Source organism: Mytilus trossulus, chromosome 1 (assembly GCF_036588685.1).
Source record: "Mytilus trossulus isolate FHL-02 chromosome 1, PNRI_Mtr1.1.1.hap1, whole genome shotgun sequence".
Classification (NCBI taxonomy): Eukaryota; Metazoa; Mollusca; class Bivalvia; order Mytilida; family Mytilidae; genus Mytilus; species Mytilus trossulus.
In genome coordinates this window covers 13,400,815-13,422,920 of record NC_086373.1, presented here as the reverse complement: position 1 = coordinate 13,422,920, position 22,106 = coordinate 13,400,815, and the positions used below count along the sequence as shown (strand labels likewise).

General features: G+C 30.7%; 1 protein-coding gene across 5 annotated transcripts in view; it reads left to right on the top strand.

Annotated features, from left to right (window-relative positions):
- LOC134715733 (tyrosine-protein kinase transmembrane receptor Ror-like) overlaps positions 1-22,106 on the top strand; it is a 141,147-nt gene that overhangs the window by 58,295 nt on the left and 60,746 nt on the right. The window contains exon 1 of one of the 5 annotated variants that reach the window (XM_063578159.1): positions 16,928-16,959. The exons of the other annotated variants lie outside the window; for them this stretch is intronic. The gene's annotated coding sequence lies outside the window, so the exon portion shown is untranslated. Of the gene's footprint in view, positions 1-16,927; positions 16,960-22,106 lie in introns of those variants that run through there. 5 annotated transcript variants of the gene reach the window in all.

The window sequence follows — 22,106 nt, the reverse complement described above, 5'->3', positions numbered from 1 at the left end:
TGAAAACTGGTCTATAATGTTTATTTTATACCTATTATAATGGTTTTGTAAGAATAAAACAGTAAGAATTGCATCATCTGGTGTTTTGTGTCTATGTCTGTTAGATAATAAATCTCTAACCGAATAATATAGGTCCTTTTATTGTTCTGTACTATGAAGAGCTGGTAGGAGAGATTGATTAGGGAGAGAAAGAATAATATAGGCCTTTTATTGTTCTGTACTACGATGAGGTGGTAGGAGAGATTGATTAGGGGGAGGAAATTATAAAGATATTTGAATAAGCTCTAGCTGCGATATAGCCTTTTTGCACTAAGGCAGTGTAAAGCATACATCAATCAATCAGATTAGGGGGAGGGTCTGTTTTATTTGGGTTAATTAATTCTGGTTATAAATCCATTTATTAGAAGGCATTGAATGATATATTTGTCAAAATATCAGAGCCTCTTTTTAATATATCCAGTTTATTAACTTGACTCACTCTACTTTCTAGAAAGTTAGTGGAATATGAAAGATACATGTAAAAGGCTGCTTTTGTTAAGATTTTGTTTACTTCATTCAGATGTAAAACTCACCTTTTTATCAAAATCTTTTCACCAAGCAACATGCATAATCTAGAATTATCTAGTTTTTTTGTTTTACAAAAAATGAAAGAATGAAAAGAAAGAAAGCTGTGGTTTGTATAGAATGCTTGACTGATATTTCTGATAACAAGCCTAGATAGATTATAATCGCTCCGAAATTTCTCTTTAATTGAGGAGAACATTATTCTCTTCATTATGCTAATGAAATTTTATATGATTTCATTTGTTCATTTAATGTCTATAAATCTATGGAAGACATAAAAGTTCACTCACACATTTTGTAAAATTGAAATATTTCAAATATATGGTGATGCTCTTGAAATTTCTAAGGATACAGATTGTTATCTTCAAGTGTGGGTGATAAACACGTATGAATTATGTAATTTTTATTTCCTGTGAAGTGTCAGTTTGGAATATTTGATTTGATTCAGTTGGAAAAAGATTTTTTACTGTTATAATACAGAAAGACTTGTTCTGTTCTTTCTGTTCTGTGTGGTATGACCCTGAAAGAATGCTGTGACCTTTACAAAATGCTGAAATAAAAAAGTATTCAGATTCTTGTACTAGTAGTTTTTTCACACTCCATGAATCATATATCATGTTAGAAATATGAAAATATGAAGTCATATAGTTCTTAAAAATTGAATTTTGTAATCACTAAAATAATCAGCCTGGGAAATTACAGCTTTCATGTGAACAGCTTTCTAAAATCTGATTGGGAAAAGTATGCTTATATTTTTGAAGTGACTTCTTGGTATTTTCATGTTAAAGTTTGTTCTACACTTTCAAATATCCAGAATTCACATAACCTTGTTAAACTAAACTGTTATTCCAAAGACATTGATCCCAGAAATATTGATATAACTTGTATTCAATTATAAGATCGTTGTTTAATTAAACAGAAAGATTACTAAATTATAATATTTCTATTTAAACAGATTGTTAGCTTTACCAATATTATTTCTTTTGAAGGATGATTTATATGACTTGAACATACAATAACAGCATTATTCATTTCCTATTTAATCACAGCAAACAATAGATTTATCATTAAACTTGTAAGGAATGATGGATACCAAATAGGACATGGAGAAATTACATGTACTCATCTTCCATTTAATTATGGCAAACAATAGTTTCACAGCCAAACCTGTTATTTTATCGAGAGCCAGGGTTGACCACTTAAATGCACTGGATATTTTCAATAGTAATATCACAATCTATTATCAAGGTCGTCTTGGGTCACACTTAAGGTCAGTATCAGGTCGCAGTCTGACTCCCATAAATAACTTGTTTAATTGAACATGCCAAAGTAAATGAATTACACATAGTAATTGAGAAGAATTTAAATTGAAATATATTTAAAGCAGATTTGTCTTGGTGTGAGTAATGGTATATTATTTTTGTATGGTCACTAGTTTATTGTATAAATCTTAATGTCCAGCAGTCTTCTAACTGCCATTTGACTCTTTCTGGTGTCATAGGTCAACAGCTAAGGTGTCAGTGCGTGTGTGGGTCTGTTTTCTTTTGTAGAAAAATTAAAATTTAAGAATAGAAAATTAAATTCATTGTAAAGCAAAATATGAAGGAACATATTTCTCATATTGTTGTTTTCCCTTCAACATCTGACTTGCACTGTATTTTTTATTGGATGGAATTCATCTTGATGAGTGTATAATCTATATTAGGCATGTTAGTTTGGAGATGTAAGTACAAGTATATTTTAAAGAATAATATTTTATTATTGATACTAAAAACATTTTTTGTAAGTGAGAATCACAAACCTCAAGGCTATGCAAAAACAATTTTATATATATTACATTTTTGAGTATTAATGCTATAATGTTGTTGGGAAGAATGCTGTACACCTTCAAATTACAAAGGTTAAACATTAACTGTTGTCCACAATTTGCAGCCTGCTAGCCCTATCTTTTGTGATTAACAAATACAATGCCTTCATACTTATGTTAAAATAAGCATAGAGCTGAGGGCATGATAAAATTACAGTATATTTTAACAAATCAAGGATAATGAAAGTTTATCACTGTAGAAATAAATCAGAAATTGAACTGGTACAGGGAGTTTCTTTTATAGAAATTCCAATAGAGTACATGACAGTTAGTCTTTAATGTTTAGATGTCTAATGATGCTGTTATCAAGAATGAACTGTTAATGGACATTTTTTGTTCCGGATGAATTCTCATCTTTATCTTTGACTTTTACCTTATCATATCAATGCCAATGCTGTACTCAATACAAAGAATACGAAAGTTGAAAATGATTTAAATTCCTTACATAAGTTGTGGCTCTTAGCTGTTGATATCACTATGCTTTGCTGATACTTATTTGAGAAAGTAGACAAGAAAATAGAAGCCTTGCTGAAGAGAAAACTTTGTACGAATGTTTTATGGAGATTGAAAGAGAAAGGAGAAAGGAGAAAGAGAGTGAGAATAGAGAAAAGGTCAAATGAAAAGTTAAAATCTCTGTTGATGACCTACACTGATAATTTTCCTCTTGCGCTACAGGCATTCGTGAATTGATGTGCTATTCTTCACTTGTTCAATGAATATTTTTTAATTAGTTTTATAATTTTATGATTAATTCAAAACGAAGTTAATTTTGAGGAAATTGAAAATATGATATTCGCTTTTATCATGGCATCTCTCTCAAGAGATTTGCGTAAAAGCCATTTTCAATAGAGATAGGGATTATAATCTACAAGAGCCTTGATAACTTTTTTTATCAAGAGAAAAACAAAGTCTGTTAAAAGATGAAATTGTCTTGTGTGTTTTTCCTATTTCCTTGTATCTTTTTATGTATTGTATTCATTGCTGTATCTTTTTTTAAATGTAAGAAGTAAAATTGCACAGAAACTTATTTTTGAAATTGCTGGCAAATACATTTGTATATGTCTTCTATTGCTTATACATATCTGTGTACTTCAATGTGTGAAAGTTGTATCTTTTAAAATCCCATGTATATCTTCCCTTTTGATAATAGGATTTAAATATGGAGTTTTATACCAGTTTTACAAGTGAGAGGTTTATCTAGCTACAAAAATAGGTTTAATCCACTATTTTCTACACAAGAAAATGCCTGTACCAAGTCTGAGACTAAGGAATATGACAGTTGTTATACATTCTTTATATGTGTTTGAGCTTTCCATTTTACCATTTGATTTAAGAGACTTTAATTTTTTAATTTTCCACGGAGTTGAGTAATTTTGAGATTTTATACTTTTTACTGAGTGCATGATAAAATGTCATTGCGTCCTATGACCCTTTAATTTCTGTCTTCTGATTATTTTGGTATTAAACTCAAAACAGTCAATACTTATTCAAACTGGTTTGTTTAGTTTTTGTTTTGGAATTTAAATCCTAGCCAGGATAAATAAACAATGCTTTAACAGATCAACGATCAGCTTACAGGATTTATTTCAATCCTTTTCCAGAATCCTATGGATTATCTAACTATTTAACTTTCTAACATCTCATCAGGCTTAGGGTAGTACGATTTTATTGTTTGTGTATATAGATAGTATCTTTGTTTATATTTATAACCCTAGGCATAGGATAAGTCAACAACTAATTGCTTAATGCTATACACTTGTAATTATCAAGTTGATCGACCATTACTTAGGACTAACCCATAAATCTCTAATGATAAATCTCTTACGTATACCCATAAGTAACAAACAGAAGCTACGATTATGATTCATATTCAGCTTTTTGATCCTTAAGGATCTTATGATGATTTCGATAAAGACATCTTCATACAAAACCAATATTTCGCTTCAATGTATATTTTTGATTGTTGATAAAATATAAGTAAAGTTGCACATTTGCTACATAACTATCTGATAATAATAACTTGTGAGTTTTGTTTGTAATGGGAGATTACGATCCTGCAATTCACATCAGCCTGTCAAAATTTCATGGTTAGATGATAATAGAGTGATTGCCACTATAGGTCTATTTTAATGCATCTAAATAATCTACTTTATACAAAGTTGTAAAGGCAGCAGGTGATTTTAGTATCAAAGTCAAGCGTAGCTTGCACTGGCATGGATTGCGGTAGTTTTGGTACTGTGATGGCCGACAGGGAGCCTGTTCAGACACAAATGATCTGCCAACTGCAGCGTCTATCAATACTCCCTTCAGAATATGGCAGGAATTTTAGGTAACACAACAAAAAATGGAAAACATTTCAATAAATGAGATTTCAAATGGATAATTTTCTTATTTTGACTACCTCTAATGATTATAGCATACTTTTGAGAAGCAGACATTTTATGATTTATTGTGTAGAGAACTTATGATTTATACTTATATGTGTGATGGTAAAAGAAGATCAATTATTGCAGACTCTTTTCCCATCACATTAAACAGACATTATTGTATAATATTTATGTACTTTTATTTTTATATGACTCAATTTAGTTGCAAAATGGAGAGTTTTGCTTAGACATGTATTAGATAAATATTTGGCTGCAGATTTTTATGACTTTTTGATTTGCATTTCATTGCAGCACTTCTGTTTTACTGTTCTTATTACCATATGTGTTTGTTAAATATCACCATGATTCACCGGTTTCAGTAGAATAAAAACTTTATATCAATTTAAAATTCTCTTCAAAAATTCAAATTAGAACATGTGTAAATTAAAAAACTATTTAGGTGACTTACATAGTCTGAGATCTATATTGTCGTCCTAAATATTATATTCATGAAATATTTGCTACTGGATGCTTAAACCCATTGTTGGTCTCCAGCATTTTTCTGCTCTTTGGTTGGGTTGTTGTCTCTTTGACACATTCCCTCTTTCCATTCTCAATTTAATGCAAGAATCATTAATCAATCAATTAATTAATCTGTAATCTGCTATATAGTACTTACTTCTATGTTGGAACGAAACTTAAGTGGTGGAAGTCTTGTGCTTCAATTTTAGTGTTAAGATTCTCAGTTAGTTTAGGCTAAGTAAATTGAAGCTTAAAGACACTATAATATACAGAAAATATGTTTACATAATGGATGTGCCATTCATCAAAAACCATTGTTGTGAAACTACTTGGAATTGGTTTATTTCCCCTCAATTTATAAGCAATTTGACTAAACTTAATCTAAAACACATGTATAAAGTAATATAAAAGAAGTCAATTATAACTTATACTTTATACTATAATTAAGTGAGAGGATGAACTTCTTAATTCAAGATTGAAGTCTGAAGAAGTTCTAAACAAGAGATAATGAATAACTAAACCTCACACATAGTACCTAATGAAACCTCATTGACACATGATTAAATACAATTGGTTTATACAAGAGGGTTCGTGTGCCTCATATTTTCTCATTGTCTCGTGATGATAGATCAAGAATCAACAAAATAATGTTATAACAACTAGCACAGGAATAGAGAGTGAAGTCAAGCCCCTGATGAATTCTGAACTATGAAATCTTACCAGGCAAGTTTAAGCATCACACAAACTTTTATGTAATTATAATTATGATATTGAATTCTTTATTTAGACATTAATTTGAACAATAACTAAAAGATATATTTTCAGACCTAAAAAAAACCCAGAAAGTAAAAAACTTTGCACTGCCATAAAACAGCACAAAACAAATGATAACATGTTCAGTGTTCAACGTTTAGGCTGTAGTATGATGCAACAGAACTTGTTTTTTAGGAAAATTATGTAAATCCAGCTGGGATTTCAAGACAAATTGTTGTTCTCCTACAGATTCAGAGTTAAAACAAATAAAACTTAAATTAGATAAAACTCTAAAAAAAAATTCTAGCCATCTGGTTAAAAGAAAAGAAAAATGATGACACTTTAATAGCTACAAAATCTCTTAAATGTTTTTTATCACAATTTAGAATAAGCTAAATGTTGGTCAATTACTATTTTATATTACAAACAAGAAGATAAAATGCCTCATACCAACAAATAGATATTTGAAGGCCTGCAGTAGCAGTTTACCAGTTTATATAAACTGCAACTCCCTCCTCGAGTCAGGAGAACCACCAATCTTTTAAATTGGTGTAAAATATCTCGATTTAAATTCCTAACATTTAAGCATTAAATTACCAGCAGAAGCAACCTGAACCATGATGCCTAAGTGGGCTTTGTGATTACTCAAGTTTAAAAAAAATATATCAGGACCTGACAATTTAATATTTGCAAAAGTAAATCAGATGATTAAATTGAGAACAGTAACTGAGTTTTTGGACGGTTGATTATTAAAATAGTAGGAATAAACTATATGTTTGCATGTAGATAAATGACTTATAAGTGATTGCATAACATAAAGTCAAATATTAAGGCTTTATATGGAACTAAATTTACCATTACAAGGCGCCAGAAAGACAAACAAACTGATCTTTTTTGCCACTGGTATTAACAATCTCAGTGAAAAGATAGAAGTTATATTGAATAGAAAATTAATTTTATGATTGCAGGATCACGCTCAGTAGGAACGTGTGTTTTGCTAATTAAAAGTATCATATTATGAAATAAAATCAAAAAGATGGAGTAACTAGCTATCTTTTGTGCAAACAAAACTCATCTATTTGAACAATACCCGATTCTTTTTATTTAAAGTAGTATTAAAAATTCTCCATGGGTGGGCAAGTGAATTAATTTTGTACATTGATATAAAGCTTTAATTGATTACATAAGAGAGACAGTTTAAAGCAGCCATATCATTCGCTATTATAACAATCATACAATAAATACAATTTAATTTACAGTTTTCTTTTTGTCTACAACATTAAACAGACTTTTCATGCATCTAAACATCTGAATTAGGATTTTCTTTCTTTATTGTCTTTCATTTTTGTCATGCCAACATGGGGTAATAGATGATTAAGTTTGCAATATGATTTCATCTGTTTGTCTTTGGTTTATGGATTTATTACACCAACATGTCTGTTTGGTCATTTTTTTAAATGTTCATAGATACAGGGGCTGACGTATATGCTAAGAGTTCCTATTTATAGAGTCAACACTTTTGTCAATATTAGAGACCTTAAGCATTGTTGGACTCAATTTGGAGGGTAACATAATTTACAAGATTTACGTCACATCAACTGAAAGGTCTTCATTGAGAAACAAGTCAGTAATATATCTTTTAGGCCTATTTTAATGGCCCTGCTGACTTAATATATCAGGGCCATATAGTGTTACCCTTAGTCTCAATTCGTCACAATGAAATGTTAATCAGATTTTCCCTAAACACCTTCACATGATGAATTTATTTTTACTATTATGAGTTATAGATTGAGTTTACATTTGGTGCCACTCTGCTGATTTTTGCTAAAATAACAGGATTTGGAGTTCAAAATGTTTGTGAAAATAACAGTTATACAGACCTTTTTATCCTAAACTCCTTCACATATTGAGCTGATTGAGGGGCATTATGTTTTCTGGTTTGTGGCTCTGTGCGTCTGTTCATCTGTTCTTCCATCCATCCGTTCGTTCATTCATTCCTTTTGACTTGGAAAATTTCTACTCCTAACATGGCTTTATTTAGAATTCTATAAACTTAACATTGAAAACACTTTAATGGAAAAACAACAGACTTTGTAGTGCTATCAGGTTATTCAACGTTTGAAAAACATGTTTTTTTTCTTTTTTATAAAAAATGTACTTGTGGGAGTTCTGTATCTTACAGAAAGCTACTTTAACATCATCAACATTGGCAGCTAAGTTCTAAAGTATTACCATACTTATCAGAAATAGTTTTATGCCACATTAATAAGAATTACTTCCACCTAAATAGTTACATTCATATTTCTTAGCTTATGTCAATATGTACATGCTGTTGTGAAAATTGTCAATTAAGTTTCTTCTTGAAACTTCAAAAGATTTTACCAGCTGTGAATAACTGCTGTAGTTATGTAATCATTTTAATTGAATGTTAAATTTTTGCCGAAAAGAAAATTTGATCAATTTTTATGAAAGATGTAAAATGAACTGCCTGCCAATTTCATTGCAGGTTTGTAATCAAAATTATCAGATTTTTACTATCTCTGCAAAAATTTGTGAACATCTATGAATTAGCTGTTTTTACAAAAGGAGGGAACACTGGTTATCCTACTAACAATATTATATAATCTCATGCTGTGAACAGTACCACACTACATGAACTATAGATGGAACTTGTACAGTAGGCACAGTGTCTAACATGAGCAACACGACAGGTGCCACATGTGGAGCAGGATCTGCTTACCCTTCCAGAGCACCTGAGACAACCCTCAGTGTTTGAGTGGGGTTTGTGTTGCTGCTCAGTCTTTAAAGTTTTCTATGTTGTGTTTTGTTTACTATTGTTTGTCTGTTGGTCTTTATCTATTTAAGCCTTGGTGTTGTCAGTTAATAGTTTTACCCCAGTTTTTTAGAAGTTTAATTTTTTAGTGTCTTTTTTGTATACTAGAGTTTTATTAATTATCAAGTTTTTTAATCACAAGTAAAATATGTATGTCAGATGCTGACCTTTTTTCTCAAAGCTAAGAAATTCTAAAAATAATTAAGTTATAATACATTCCGACTATTAATTTTGTATACTATAAAATTCCTGTTAACTATTTCAATCCCAAACTTATCCTACCAGGATGAAATTTGACTTTTGTGCCTTACTATTACAGTTATTTAGTAATACCTTTACACCATTATACAGCTTTACTTCTTGCATGAAGAACCTGTTCTTAATAGAATTAAGAACCAAGTTAATTACTATCAGTTATTATGAATTATTAACTTGTAAACATTACATAATTTGTAGTAGTGGTATTCCTTCTGATGTTGACAACAAACATGGCCAATCATTCATGTATACTATAGTAATATTGAGATGCCAAGTTGGTTTCTCCGTTTCCTTTACTGTTGTGTGCCTGAGCTCAAAGAATATTGATGTTATATAGTAGCCAAAGCATATTGATGTTATAGAAGCTAACATATGATGTATGATTTTGTTTGAAATAAGAATTGTGAAGGTTTGAGATAGTCATTGGTTAAAGCGTTCCTTAATTTGCTTATCAAGATGTTGTAAAACGAAAAGAATTATGCCACTGTTTTAATTATAATAAGTTTATGATTGTCCCTTCATACTGTGGATTCATTTATTTACTTGAGTAACAACTTTCATGGATTGCAGAAAACTTGCCTTTTTGTGGATATGTGATTTTGTTGTTTTGCCAAAGTCTGTATTCAACCTGAAATAAAAAAAAAATTGTAAATCGTTGAACATTTAAATTTAACTCACGAAAATCTATTTAAATCAGCATCCAACAAATAATAGTCCAGTGGCGGATCCAAAAGGGGGGGTCCCGGGGGTTGGATCCCCCTTTATTTTGTTTTAACCTACCTTTTTAAAATGGCTGGATCCGCCCTTGCGATCCACAATCATACTAGTGTTGGAACCTTAACAGTTCAGTCTTGCTGTATCTCTGAATCCTGAAAGAAAATAATTGTGATGGTTCAATTTTCTTGGTTGATATTAGACTTCAGGCTGAGAAAACTTAAACTGGAATATTGTGACAAACAAATGTGGTAGTTTTTTTTAATATATTCATACATGTAAATAACTTATTTGCTAATTTCCTTATTTTAAAGATATCATAACATCAACTAAAAGAATGTTATGGCCTTAAAATATGCTTTGAGTGCTTGATTCACTGCAATTACAAATACAAACTTAAAAACTAAAAACAAAGGAAGAACATTGAATGCTAATGTTCCTCTAATGGTGGAAGTCATGCAATTTCAGCTTCTTAAAATAGCTTAAATTCTATTTGAAATTTTCTATGTTGAGAATTTCTTATCAATTGCCTTTTTTTGACTAAGATCATTTTAATGTGTTAGCAATAGATTGGTTGGTTGTTGGTGTTTAAGGCCATTTTCAGCGCTCTTGGTATATATGATGGTGGCCATTAGTCATTGGTGGAAGAGCCAGTGTATCTTGAGTAAACCCTTCCCGTAGAAAAGATAGCAATAGACATTATGTGTATCTCTGTTTGATATAATGAGTAAAATATTACAGAAGGCAGAAAGTATTCGTGGAAGGTATTATGGATATGTTTTTTTGCAATGAATTAATTTGCTTTAACCTGCGGTTAATTTCTGTATTGTTTATGTTGGCTTGGGGATACATTCTATTTGTTCCAATAAGAATATTATAAATGAGTCTTGCTGTATGTCTCTATTGATATACACAGTAGAACTTGGCATAAATACTTAAATATTATGAATGAGAAACGTTATTATACTTGCTTGATTATTTTTCATAATAGAGATCTGTAGTTTGTATGTTATGGTTAGGATACTGTCAAAACATCAATCCTTTTAATCCAAACAAATTGCAACTGTTATATCTATTAGCAGAGGTGATGATGTCTTAATCTTATAGTGTCAGTGCTGTTACTTCTTTTCTAATGTGTCTTTTTGAATATCAGACAAAACAGTTTTTTATCAAAGGACTTTTTGGTGTTTTTGGAATAAGATTACCATATTGTGATTACTGTACTTTCTAGGATCTTTTGTTTACTGTGTAAATGGATGGAATCATCAAACTGTGAGCTGCTTTTCTTTATTTTACTTTAAACAATATTTACATGAATAAATCATCGCATGATAATAATATATATGTTTCGTTAACAAGTAAGGTCTCCTATCGATACAAGATCAGCTGTCCTTTGTCTAGTATAGCTTTTGTTTTTATATTTAACAATGTTAATTCTATGCATCCAAAAATTTCAAACAAGAAGACAACTACATGTAATAAAACAAAATTGAGAATGGAAATGGGGAATGTGTCAGAGAGACAACAACCTGACCAAAGAGCAGACAACAGCCGAAGGCCACCAGAGGGTTTTCAATGCAGCTAAACTCTCGCACTCGGATGTGTTTAGTTGGTGAATAGACAGATCCACTTAGCTGATTAAAAGCCAAAAGAACAGACAGCTCAGCAACAGTGAGCACTAGATTGATATTCAGAGTTCAGCACATTGGCTCTGTCGTTTGAATGTCTTACTTTTCTTGCTCTCTTGTAACAATAATGAGCGTCAGTGGTACGGTTCTGTTACCTTAAATCACCCTGATAGTCTTACTATCTTTGCCCTCTTGCAACAATAATGAGAGTCAGTGGTACGGTTCTGTTACCTTAAATCACCCTGATAGTCTTACTATCTTTGCTCTCTTGTAACAATAATGAGAGTCAGTGGTACGGTTCTGTTACCTTAAATCACCCTGATAGTCTTACTATCTTTGCTCTCTTGTAACAATAATGAGAGTCAGTGGTACGGTTCTGTTACCTTAAATGACCCTGATAGTCTTACTATCTTTGCTCTCTTGTAACAATAATGAGCGTCAGTGGTACGGTTCTGTCACCTTAAATCACCCTGATAGTCTTACTATCTTTGCTCTCTTGTAACAATAATGAGCGTCAGTGGTACGGTTCTGTTACCTTAAATGACCCTGATAGTCTTACTATCTTTGCTCTCTTGGAATAATAATGAGCGTCAGTGGTACGGTTCTGTTACCTTAAATCACCCTGATAGTCTTACTATCTTTGCCCTCTTGTAACAATAATGAGCGTCAGTGGTACAGTTCTGTTACCTTAAATGACCCTGATAGTCTTACTATCTTTGCTCTCTTGGAATAATAATGAGCGTCAGTGGTACGGTTCTGTTACCCTAAATCATTATAATAGTCTTACTTTTCTTGCCCTCTTAGAACAATACTGATTATCAGTGATACAGTTCTGTTACCCTAAATCATTACGATAGTCTTACTTTTCTTGCCATCTTTGAACAATTCTGAATGTCAGTGGTATGGTTCTGTAACCATCTTTGGCCTTGAACCAGCACTATTGTAATTATTTTACTGCACAATTTCCTCTTTTCTATATAAAGCTGTCTGTTTCACTGCTCTGTTCACAGTTTGCTTAAGCTTAGCAGTAATTAAAATCTACATTAATGTTGATTCATCTCAACTTGAATTTTCAGTCAGTAAAATCAAACCTAATCTGTGTTGTATACAATTCAATTGATTCTGACTTTCTCTACAAATTACTTTATTGAGTTAAGTGTAGATTGTATTTGTATACTTTTATAGGAGCTGTGAATTGACTGCAATAACTAAGAATTTTAGATTTTTAAGTGAATCAAATATTGATTTTCATCATAGTGCAAATTGCTTTGAAGAAAACATTTTCGTTCATGATTTTTCTTGACATTGAGAGTTGGCAGCATTTCTAGAGCCTGTCATCTGTGATTTTAGTAAAACTGATGGTTAGTCACAAATATTGGTTTATAAAATTGACTGAAGCATACATTTTAATCAACTACAAAGAACTTCACAAGTACTTGGTCTTAAATAATCACTGTGTTATTGCATTTGATTAAAATTTATCATTTAGTATTGACAAAACAAATGTTATACAGTAGAGAGATATTGATGTTAGGATTAGTGCACTGATCTATGCTGTTCCTTTGTTTCCAAGCATTACAAATCCTTAAGGATCAACTAATATATGTAGCTTACGTGAGTCACGGAAGTGCGGGTCACTTTTATGTTATAAATTAAATTATCATGCGTTAGTTTTCACATGAATTGTTAATGTTTTAAGTCTAAGATTGGGAGTGAATGGAGCATTAAAAATAGTTTTTGAAAACTGCATTATTTGTCTGTTCAGGATTAAAATGATTTCCAAAGACGGCTCACTTATTTAAATCCTTTTTGTGTCTGTAATCAGTTGTTTATTAGAAGTTGCCTTTCATTGTATAACATCAGATTGTCAGCTTAAACTCACTGGTAGTTAATATTTTGAAAATAATTACAGGTACATCCAGATAATTTTAATATTTCTGAAGGAAAAGGTCATAAAATGGTTATAATATATAGATATAGGAAGATGTGGTGTGAGTGCCAATGAGACAACTCTCCATCCAAATAACAATTTAAAAAGTAAACCATTATAGGTTAAAGTACAGCCTTCAACACGGAGCCTTGGCTCACACCGAACAACAAGCTATAAAGGGCCCCAAAATTACTAGTGTAAAACCATTCAAACGGGAAAACCAACGGTCTAATCTATATAAACAAAACGAGAAACGAGAAACACGTATATATTACATAAACAAACGACAACTACTGTACATCAGATTCCTGATTTAGGACGGGTGCAAACATTTGCAGCGGGATTAAACGTTTTACTGGATCCAAACCTTCTCCCTTTTTCTGAAACAATAGCATAACATCACAACATAGAAAAACATACGATAAAATATCAATTGGCAGACTTAACTCAATCAAAAAATGTTTACTTTTTCTTAAAATTGTGTCAAAGATTTAAAATCTTTCATATAAAGCATTACTCTGAATCCCTGTCTTCTGTTTCACAATAAATCTGTTATGGATCAGAGAAGTAAATATCCCAATTTCATATCAGTTGTAGCATGATTTTAACTAAAGGCGTAGCAAAATAAAGAACTGCCACATATTTCACCTGTGTTTGGTTGGTTGTGTTGTGTTGGTTTTCATAGGAAAGTCCAAATACTCTTGGTTACAGTGTCACAACCAAATCTGAAAATTGATGCTTTAAGCACAAATTTCTATTTTTAACACTTGGGTATTCCTTTTTGTGATTTCCTGTAACATCCAAATTGGTTTATTTTGTGAGTGTAATTTTGATATAAATTTGGTATTTATAAACAATGGTATAGGGTGGCATTACGGTATATAATTTTATTGAGAAATTATCAATCTGTATCAGAGATAAGGAGAGTTATCTTTCTTTTCCAATGAGAAATAATTCTTTTACAAATAATAAAAAAAGATTGTTATCGCATACTGATATCTGAGAAGGCACTGTCTGTGCCTTTTGTTTATAAAAAAAAAAAACTCATTGCAGAATTGCATTTACTAAAAATAATTTATGTATTATTCGCCTGTGCAAACATATCTTTATTTAATGCATTTTATTATCATGAAAAAAATCTTTAAAAAAAATGTTTTTTACCATTAAGCCATTAAGACAGAAATATGAGCATTTCTATTTTATTAAAGGTATGCATGTAACTTAGTAATGTATTGTATTGTTTTACATTTTTGTAACAGCATAAGGAAATTGAACTGCGATTCTGATAGCATGTAATAGTATGAAATGGTTAAGGGATTAACACTTTCACCTTAAGATCCTATACGTACTTTTATAAGAGTTCCTCAATGAGTTTTTCAAAGTAACAGATTATTAAGTATTTTTTTTGTAAAATTTACTAAATGAGATTAATTTGTGATCAAGTAATTATTTTATAGATGTTTAATGTTGCAGCTGCTTCAGAGTAGATACAATATTGATCTCATTAAATTGATTTTTTTACAAAGCATCAATGCTTTTAATGAAGAAAATAGAAAAAAAATAATAAATTTTGTAAGTTTCACTTTATATGTATTTTTCAAGCTGCTGCTTAATGTTCTTTTTTAATTCACATTTGTATAAGAAATTATCAAAGAGATTAGCAGATTTTGACAGAATGCAAAAGTAGTAATATATCAATAGGTTAATGACTTGTCCAACTGTTGTACCTAAAGATCACACTGAACATATGTTTCCAACCTAAGTAGAAAATCACAGAAAAATTTATAAAAAGATCAAAACGAATATAAAAGTGCTACTAACCTATTTTTTCTTTTGTATTTTATATGAATAGTGTAATGGAAAAATAACCAAATTGATAAACTTAATCAAAATTTGAACATCCGGAAAGATAAATTTTGTGCAGTTGTTACATGATCAAAATATAAATGTAATTTTGATTCACAAACCTTGCATCTGTTGGATCTGTGAGAAATTTATTTTTAATTTACAGACAAGTTTCCAGAAATGTTCCCTATGTTTTTTCCAACAGATGAACATCATACACATTTTACAAGTACAAATAAAAACAGTTCTGTAATTATCAAGAAGTTTGAATGAAGAATCTTAACTTAGAATTGAAATCATCTGAATGGTGAAAAAAATAATACCTTCTGCAAAAGAAATAGTTTTCTCTCTTGGCACTCTAGCTTCCTCCATCAGTAAAAACTGACCACCACAATATAGCCAATAGCGTTGAAAGTGACATTAAAAACCAGCAATCAATCAATCATTCAAAAGAAATATGTTGGCTTGTCCTGTTTTGGATTTTTTGTCAGATTTTCGGAATCCTTTGGTTTTATCCATTTGAAAGCCTTGAAAAAATTTGCACGGTGACCCCAATTTTTGTTGATGTAAATCTTTTACATGTATAATGATAAGCCATCTGTAAAAGTCTTATAAAATTTTAATTATTTTTTAACAGTTTTTGAGAACTTCAACTTGTCAATGATAAAGCTATGAAAAGTCAAGGGAGAATATTTTCCCGCCAAAATTTCAATGGCTTATATCACGAAAAACAAGCATGGTGACCTACATATTTTTTTTGCTCTTTGGATTCCTTTATTAATTTCCTATCAATATAAACTAGTGTTTTGAAAAGTTAATTACTTTGAAACTGAAAAGCCAACTCCCTTTAATAGTACTGTGGATTCATTAATTTTCATTTGATACCAATTTTCATGGATTTCATAGTTACAGGTAAACCTCGTAATCAAATGTTCAACAGTCGTTTCTAAGGGCTTGCTTTCCAACTGAAGAATGGCAAAACATTGTAAAGGTCATGTAGACTTCATCAAAACCACGAATTTAAAATATCCAAACACATTGCAAGTTTCTCTAATCCACGAAAATTGGTACCCATGAAAATAAATGAATTCACAGTTAATTTTCAAATAAATAAAAAAGTTGTGCACAGTTTTTTAACAAAGTGCATTCAATACAATGAATAAAATAAGTTTTTGGTTTTATCGGCTAATCCATTTCATATACCGTAATTTTAAGATACTATTGTGCTGATATTATGTTTGACTCCTGTCTGAGGCAGATGACAGTTACCATAAAATAAAAAGAATCCATTAACCTGATAAGATGTGAATTTTATGAGAAGTTGCAATTTAACAGTAGCAGCATGCATATAATAAAGGTTACGTAAGGTCAGAGATATGTGCATGCTTTTCATCAGATCAAAGTAATATGGTTGATACTAATCAATGGTGACACGAGGAATGATCAGAAGTGAGATAAAGTTATCCAATACACTCTACGAGGAGACACTGAGTTTTTTTTATTTTTATAAGAACCATATGTATTGTAAGATAAGCATCCCTAGTACCACATGTCAGGACCTAAATGTCTACTTCCATTGACATCTTTAGACAGTTTGATATAGTACTTACTCCTAGATCATAGTTTCAATGTACTGTTTATTAATTTGGATGACTTATTTCTACATAACATAAATTCTGGTAAGTTTGGGTTTTTTGTGTGTACCAGATGCAATGCACATTAAGATAGGTGTGGTTAACTTCTCTAAACATTGATGTAAATGTACCTCTTGTCATTGTCCTTTCAACATTTTATGTTGCTCAAAATTACTGTCATAATCTTATGTACCGTATGCTCAATGAAGAAGTTTCATCAGTTTGTTGGCTGTTTACCATCCAGAAGGTTTGTTACTTCTATACTGGTCTTGTTGGTCGTGTGGTCTATTTTGTTCATCTAAAGTGATTACTAGAATTTGAACATTTTAAAAGTCATAATTTTGAATCCTGGTAATGGCGAGGTGGGGTTGACTTTAATATTCATTGATTAGGATTGTTAGTTTTTCTGCCCAAGGTCAGTGACCAGGTCTCCACCAATAAAAACTGGAAGCCATAAAATAGCTAAGACTACTGAAGGTAGTTAAACATTGTTAAACATTAACAATCAATCAATGTTACTTCATCTTTATGACCAAAAACTAAGTAACATTAATATATATTGCTCTATAAAAGTTTTTAAAAAAAAGCATATTATCCCTTATGTCCCTCAAAGTGTGAATAGTTTATTTGTCTTTTGTTTTTTATTATAAAGTTTATGCTGCAAAAAGAATGAATACCACTTGAAGGCTCATTGTTGCAACCAAATTTAGAAAGGTCAGAGCAAAATTATATTCATTTGAAATTTTAGTAACTAATATTATTATTTATGAGATTACTGGTGTGGTGGTGCTTAAATACTCAAAATAATTAGAACTATAGAAAAGTTAAAATTTCTATAAAGGGAGACAACTCGCACATAAAATTAGAGCTGTTTTTATGTTTGAGGATTTTAAAATATGAAATATTGGAACTTCTTATGTTTTGGGATAGATGTGCCTTCCTGTTGTTAATTTGAATGTCTTGTTACATTCTTTTGTGTGTGGTATATCTGAGATGGAAAGTATGGCTTCTCTTAACTGATTTCAAACATTTATCATGTTAATCATAAAGGCTAGGGTAAAGCATTATGAGTGACATTCATCAACCTTCTATGCACTGATCAAATTAACTTCACATGTTATATCAAAGGTTGAATTAACACTACAAATTGGAGCATCTTTGATTACGATTCCTCAAACATTATACCAAGAAATCTTCAGCATTATGAGACGAAATATTGGCCTTAAATTATACTAATTTAGACTTGAAAGTGATAGAAAATGGTACTGGGTATTTGAAGGTTGGACTGTAATTACCTGTGTATATTACAGCACATGTGTAATTGGTCTATTTGATGAAGATAAAAGGTTCCTTCAAAAAATGTTTGTTACAGCTATCTAACATACACAGCACATCACTCAAATGCAAAATCACAATTTGAAACATTTTCAAAATGATATAATATGCAATTGAAAAAATAAAGTAATTACATTTTAGTTATCAATTTAGTTTGTATTCTGCATAATTTTATGGACTATTATGCCAAAATTATAGTTAGAAAAGGGATAAGGTAATAAAATGTTTTATATCAGCTGTGAAGACATGTGTTTGTAGAGAATGTGAAGAGGCTCTTAAACACAGTATGACAGGTGTATTAACATCTTACTTATTAAACTGTCTGACGAGGTCGAGCTTTCTCATCTGGCTTTATAGAAGTTTGAGTGTGAAGCATATAATACTAACTTCTACACTCCTTGTATATCTTAATGTGGGGGTTTTAAATGTTTTTTGGGGAAAATTGCTATCAGAACTACATCATGATATCGTCATTAAAATTTATTAGATTTTGTGATAAATGATTGTAATTTTAGTATACAGATGTTATATTTTCAAACCTTGGATACTAATATATTCCCATTTCAAACACTACATGTATTTATATTATAGTGAGATCTTAAAAAATATTTTCTATGAATTAACATCCTGCACTTGTATGAGTTTTTCATCTGTTATAATGGCTATTTTCACCTGGTCTTCGATTGGGAATCTTGGGATACGTACCTGCTTAAAATGTTTTGATATGAATATTTAACATAGCAAGACAATTCCACATGCCTCTGCCACTAAAATAGGAATTATGAAAAGGTGTCTTATCTTATGTTTCTAAATCAATCAACCACCAAAAGATTGTTTTAAAGTTTTTCACCTGCAAATTGAAAACTAAAATCGAGTAGAAACATACCAAACTTACAAAGATAGTAAATACATAAAGGCAAATTATTGTCATATAGCTCATAGAGCAAGATAACAGCATCTAAGCTATGCATTGTTTAATGGCTAAGTAGATATAGGAAGATGTGGTGTGAGTGCCAATGAGACAACTCTCCATCCAAATAACAATTTAAAAAGTAAACCATTATAGGTTAAAGTACAGCCTTCAACACGGAGCCTTGGCTCACACCGAACAACAAGCTATAAAGGGCCCCAAAATTACTAGTGTAAAACCATTCAAACGGGAAAACCAATGGTCTAATCTATATAAACAAAACGAGAAACGAGAAACACGTATATATTACATAAACAAACGACAACTACTAGTGACTGTTTACTGTGCAATGGGAGGTAACTCTAACCTAATAAAAGTATAAAACAAATATTTATATACACATTAGTTTCCCATTTGTCCTTGTCAATTTCTAATAAATAAATAAATAAAAATAGCATTCCATTTAGTACTTTATGTAAATTTACTCCCTCTATTGGTTTCATGGTATTAATTGATTCAGTACTGAGATGTCAGAAATGTTTTTGATAGTAAATGTAACTGACACACAAGCTACGCCATTAAGAACTTCCTGGCTTTCTATTAAGTCAATATTTTTTCTTAAACATTCACTATTATTTATGTTGATTTTACTAAGTGAGGCATGTGTTTTCACTTAATAATGAAAGGAAGCTGGATTATTTATTGAACATGTGTCATTTTAAATGTAAACTTACACACAATGTGAAATTTGATTTAGAGATGATTAATTTCTTTTATTAAACTTGAAACTTGTTTGAATGTAAATAAATTTGAACTAAATAAAAAGTATTTTGTGTACAATTCAGTTTTTTATTGAAATACCTTTATTGGAAATTTTACCCGTATAAATGAAATTCATGCTTCCTTATGAACAATACCAATTATTTTTTATGTTACTGTACCGAATTCGTGAATTGATAAAATTAGAATGAATTTTGAGTTATTAAGTTTAGTATTTATTGACATTTATTGAGTTTTAATACCATTTAATAAAGATAATAACTATTGGAAATGTCATTTCCTTATCAATAGCACATCACAACTCTTTAATCATAAACTCAATTTCGACCTCAACAATACACTAAGTCAGTCTGATTCAAAGAAATTTCCAACATAGTCTAAACAGAACAAAACATAAGAATACATTTAAACAAACCATTGTTTCAACCTAATCCATTCAAATCATAAAATCAATCTCATTCATACAAACTATGATCTTATTTTAGTATTAAAATGATATTATGATGTAATGATGCCCATTTCAGGCAAATAGTATGCAGTGAGTCATTAGTTTTCAAAAAAATACAGCCTGATTGGAGTTGCTTCCCTTACAATGTGTTTCTGTTCCATATTTTTAAGCATGATACACACTTGTAATTTAGACTGATTGGAACTAAGTGTTTGTTATCTAAATTGATAAATCAGATAGGTTTTTAGAATAATGTTCAAGAAATTATTGGTGTTGATGGAACATGTAAAGTCAGTTTTGACTAGACGGTGTTAAATTTTTAATTCAATCCTTTGAAACAGATATAAATTTTATGCAACAACTATCAACATCTGCTTTCAGAAGTTAATCATTTTAATGTTCAAGTTGAAAAGTTTTTGAGAGCTATGCTGACATGTTCTAAAACTGAATTTGGATCACTAAAATCACCAGTTGCCACATGCCAATGTGAAATCATGCTTTTAGTCAAGACAATCAGGGTACAGTTACCTCTGTTTTTGGTTATCTTTTTCAATTCTGTTTCTGTTGAGTAGATCCCCCCCCCCCCCCCTCTTTTGATTTGTGCCCACAAGTATTGATGTTCAATATAAGCTGGACTGCTAAAGTAATGAATAGTTAGGCAAGCAATAAACAATTAGAATGTCCTACCGAAGGAACATAAGCTGTAGATAACTGAATGAAATGAGAGCTGCTTCTTCATTCATTACTATAGAGGTATTAAAGCTATAGGATCTATATCACTTACTGGTAGTATGTGTTTGAAGAAAGCTTATTATTCATTCAGGTAGAAGATATTTGTAAGGGATAAATTTCAATCCAATTGAATTAGTAGTTTGCTTTGCTCTTTCACATGTACTAATAATAATGACAGCCAGTCTTAAAAAGTTTGCCAAATTTTCAAATCAGTTGAAATAATTGATTTATGATAGGAACTGTAATTGGGTTACATTATTTGTACTATAATAGAAAGAGGGGCACATACCAGCCAGTCACAAGCAAAGTAAAACAAGTGATAGTTAATGACTTAATGCTCTACCTTTCCTTACCTATCAGTCAAAACCAATTGCACATTTCCACTTTTTAGTTGCATCTCAACAAATGAAGTCACAGTAAATGACTTACCGTTAGTTTCCAACCTAGTTCACAACTTGCCTTACCTTTCAATCATTTCAATCATAGGCAATTGCTCCCAGATAATTGCCCATTTTTTGTTCACTATATCAAAGTTTTTGTATTTTGGACAAGCATTTAAAATTGCTGTCTAAGAATGAAAAATTACCATCAATCAATCAGTAATTACTGACTAATATATGTTGAAGATGGAACTCTTACTCAATTTGAACTCAAAGAGGGTGTTTTGAGTGTTTTTGAATTTTTGGACAAGTATTTAAAATTGCTGTCTAAGCATGAAAAAATTACCATCAATCAATCAATAAATTACGGACTAATTTATGTTGAAGATGGCATTCTTAATCAATTTAAGCTCAGCCTGGTTAAATTAGAACTCAAGGAGGGGTAAATGGCTTACACTTTAATAATTTGCTCTTTTTTACTGGACTGAAAGGAAGCTTCCTTCACTTAGTTGTAAACATTAAGAGAAACAGTTGATTACAAGTAAATTTTCTGTAAGTGAAAATACATTATAGGACTGATGAGTTATGTAATAGATTTGTATTTGAT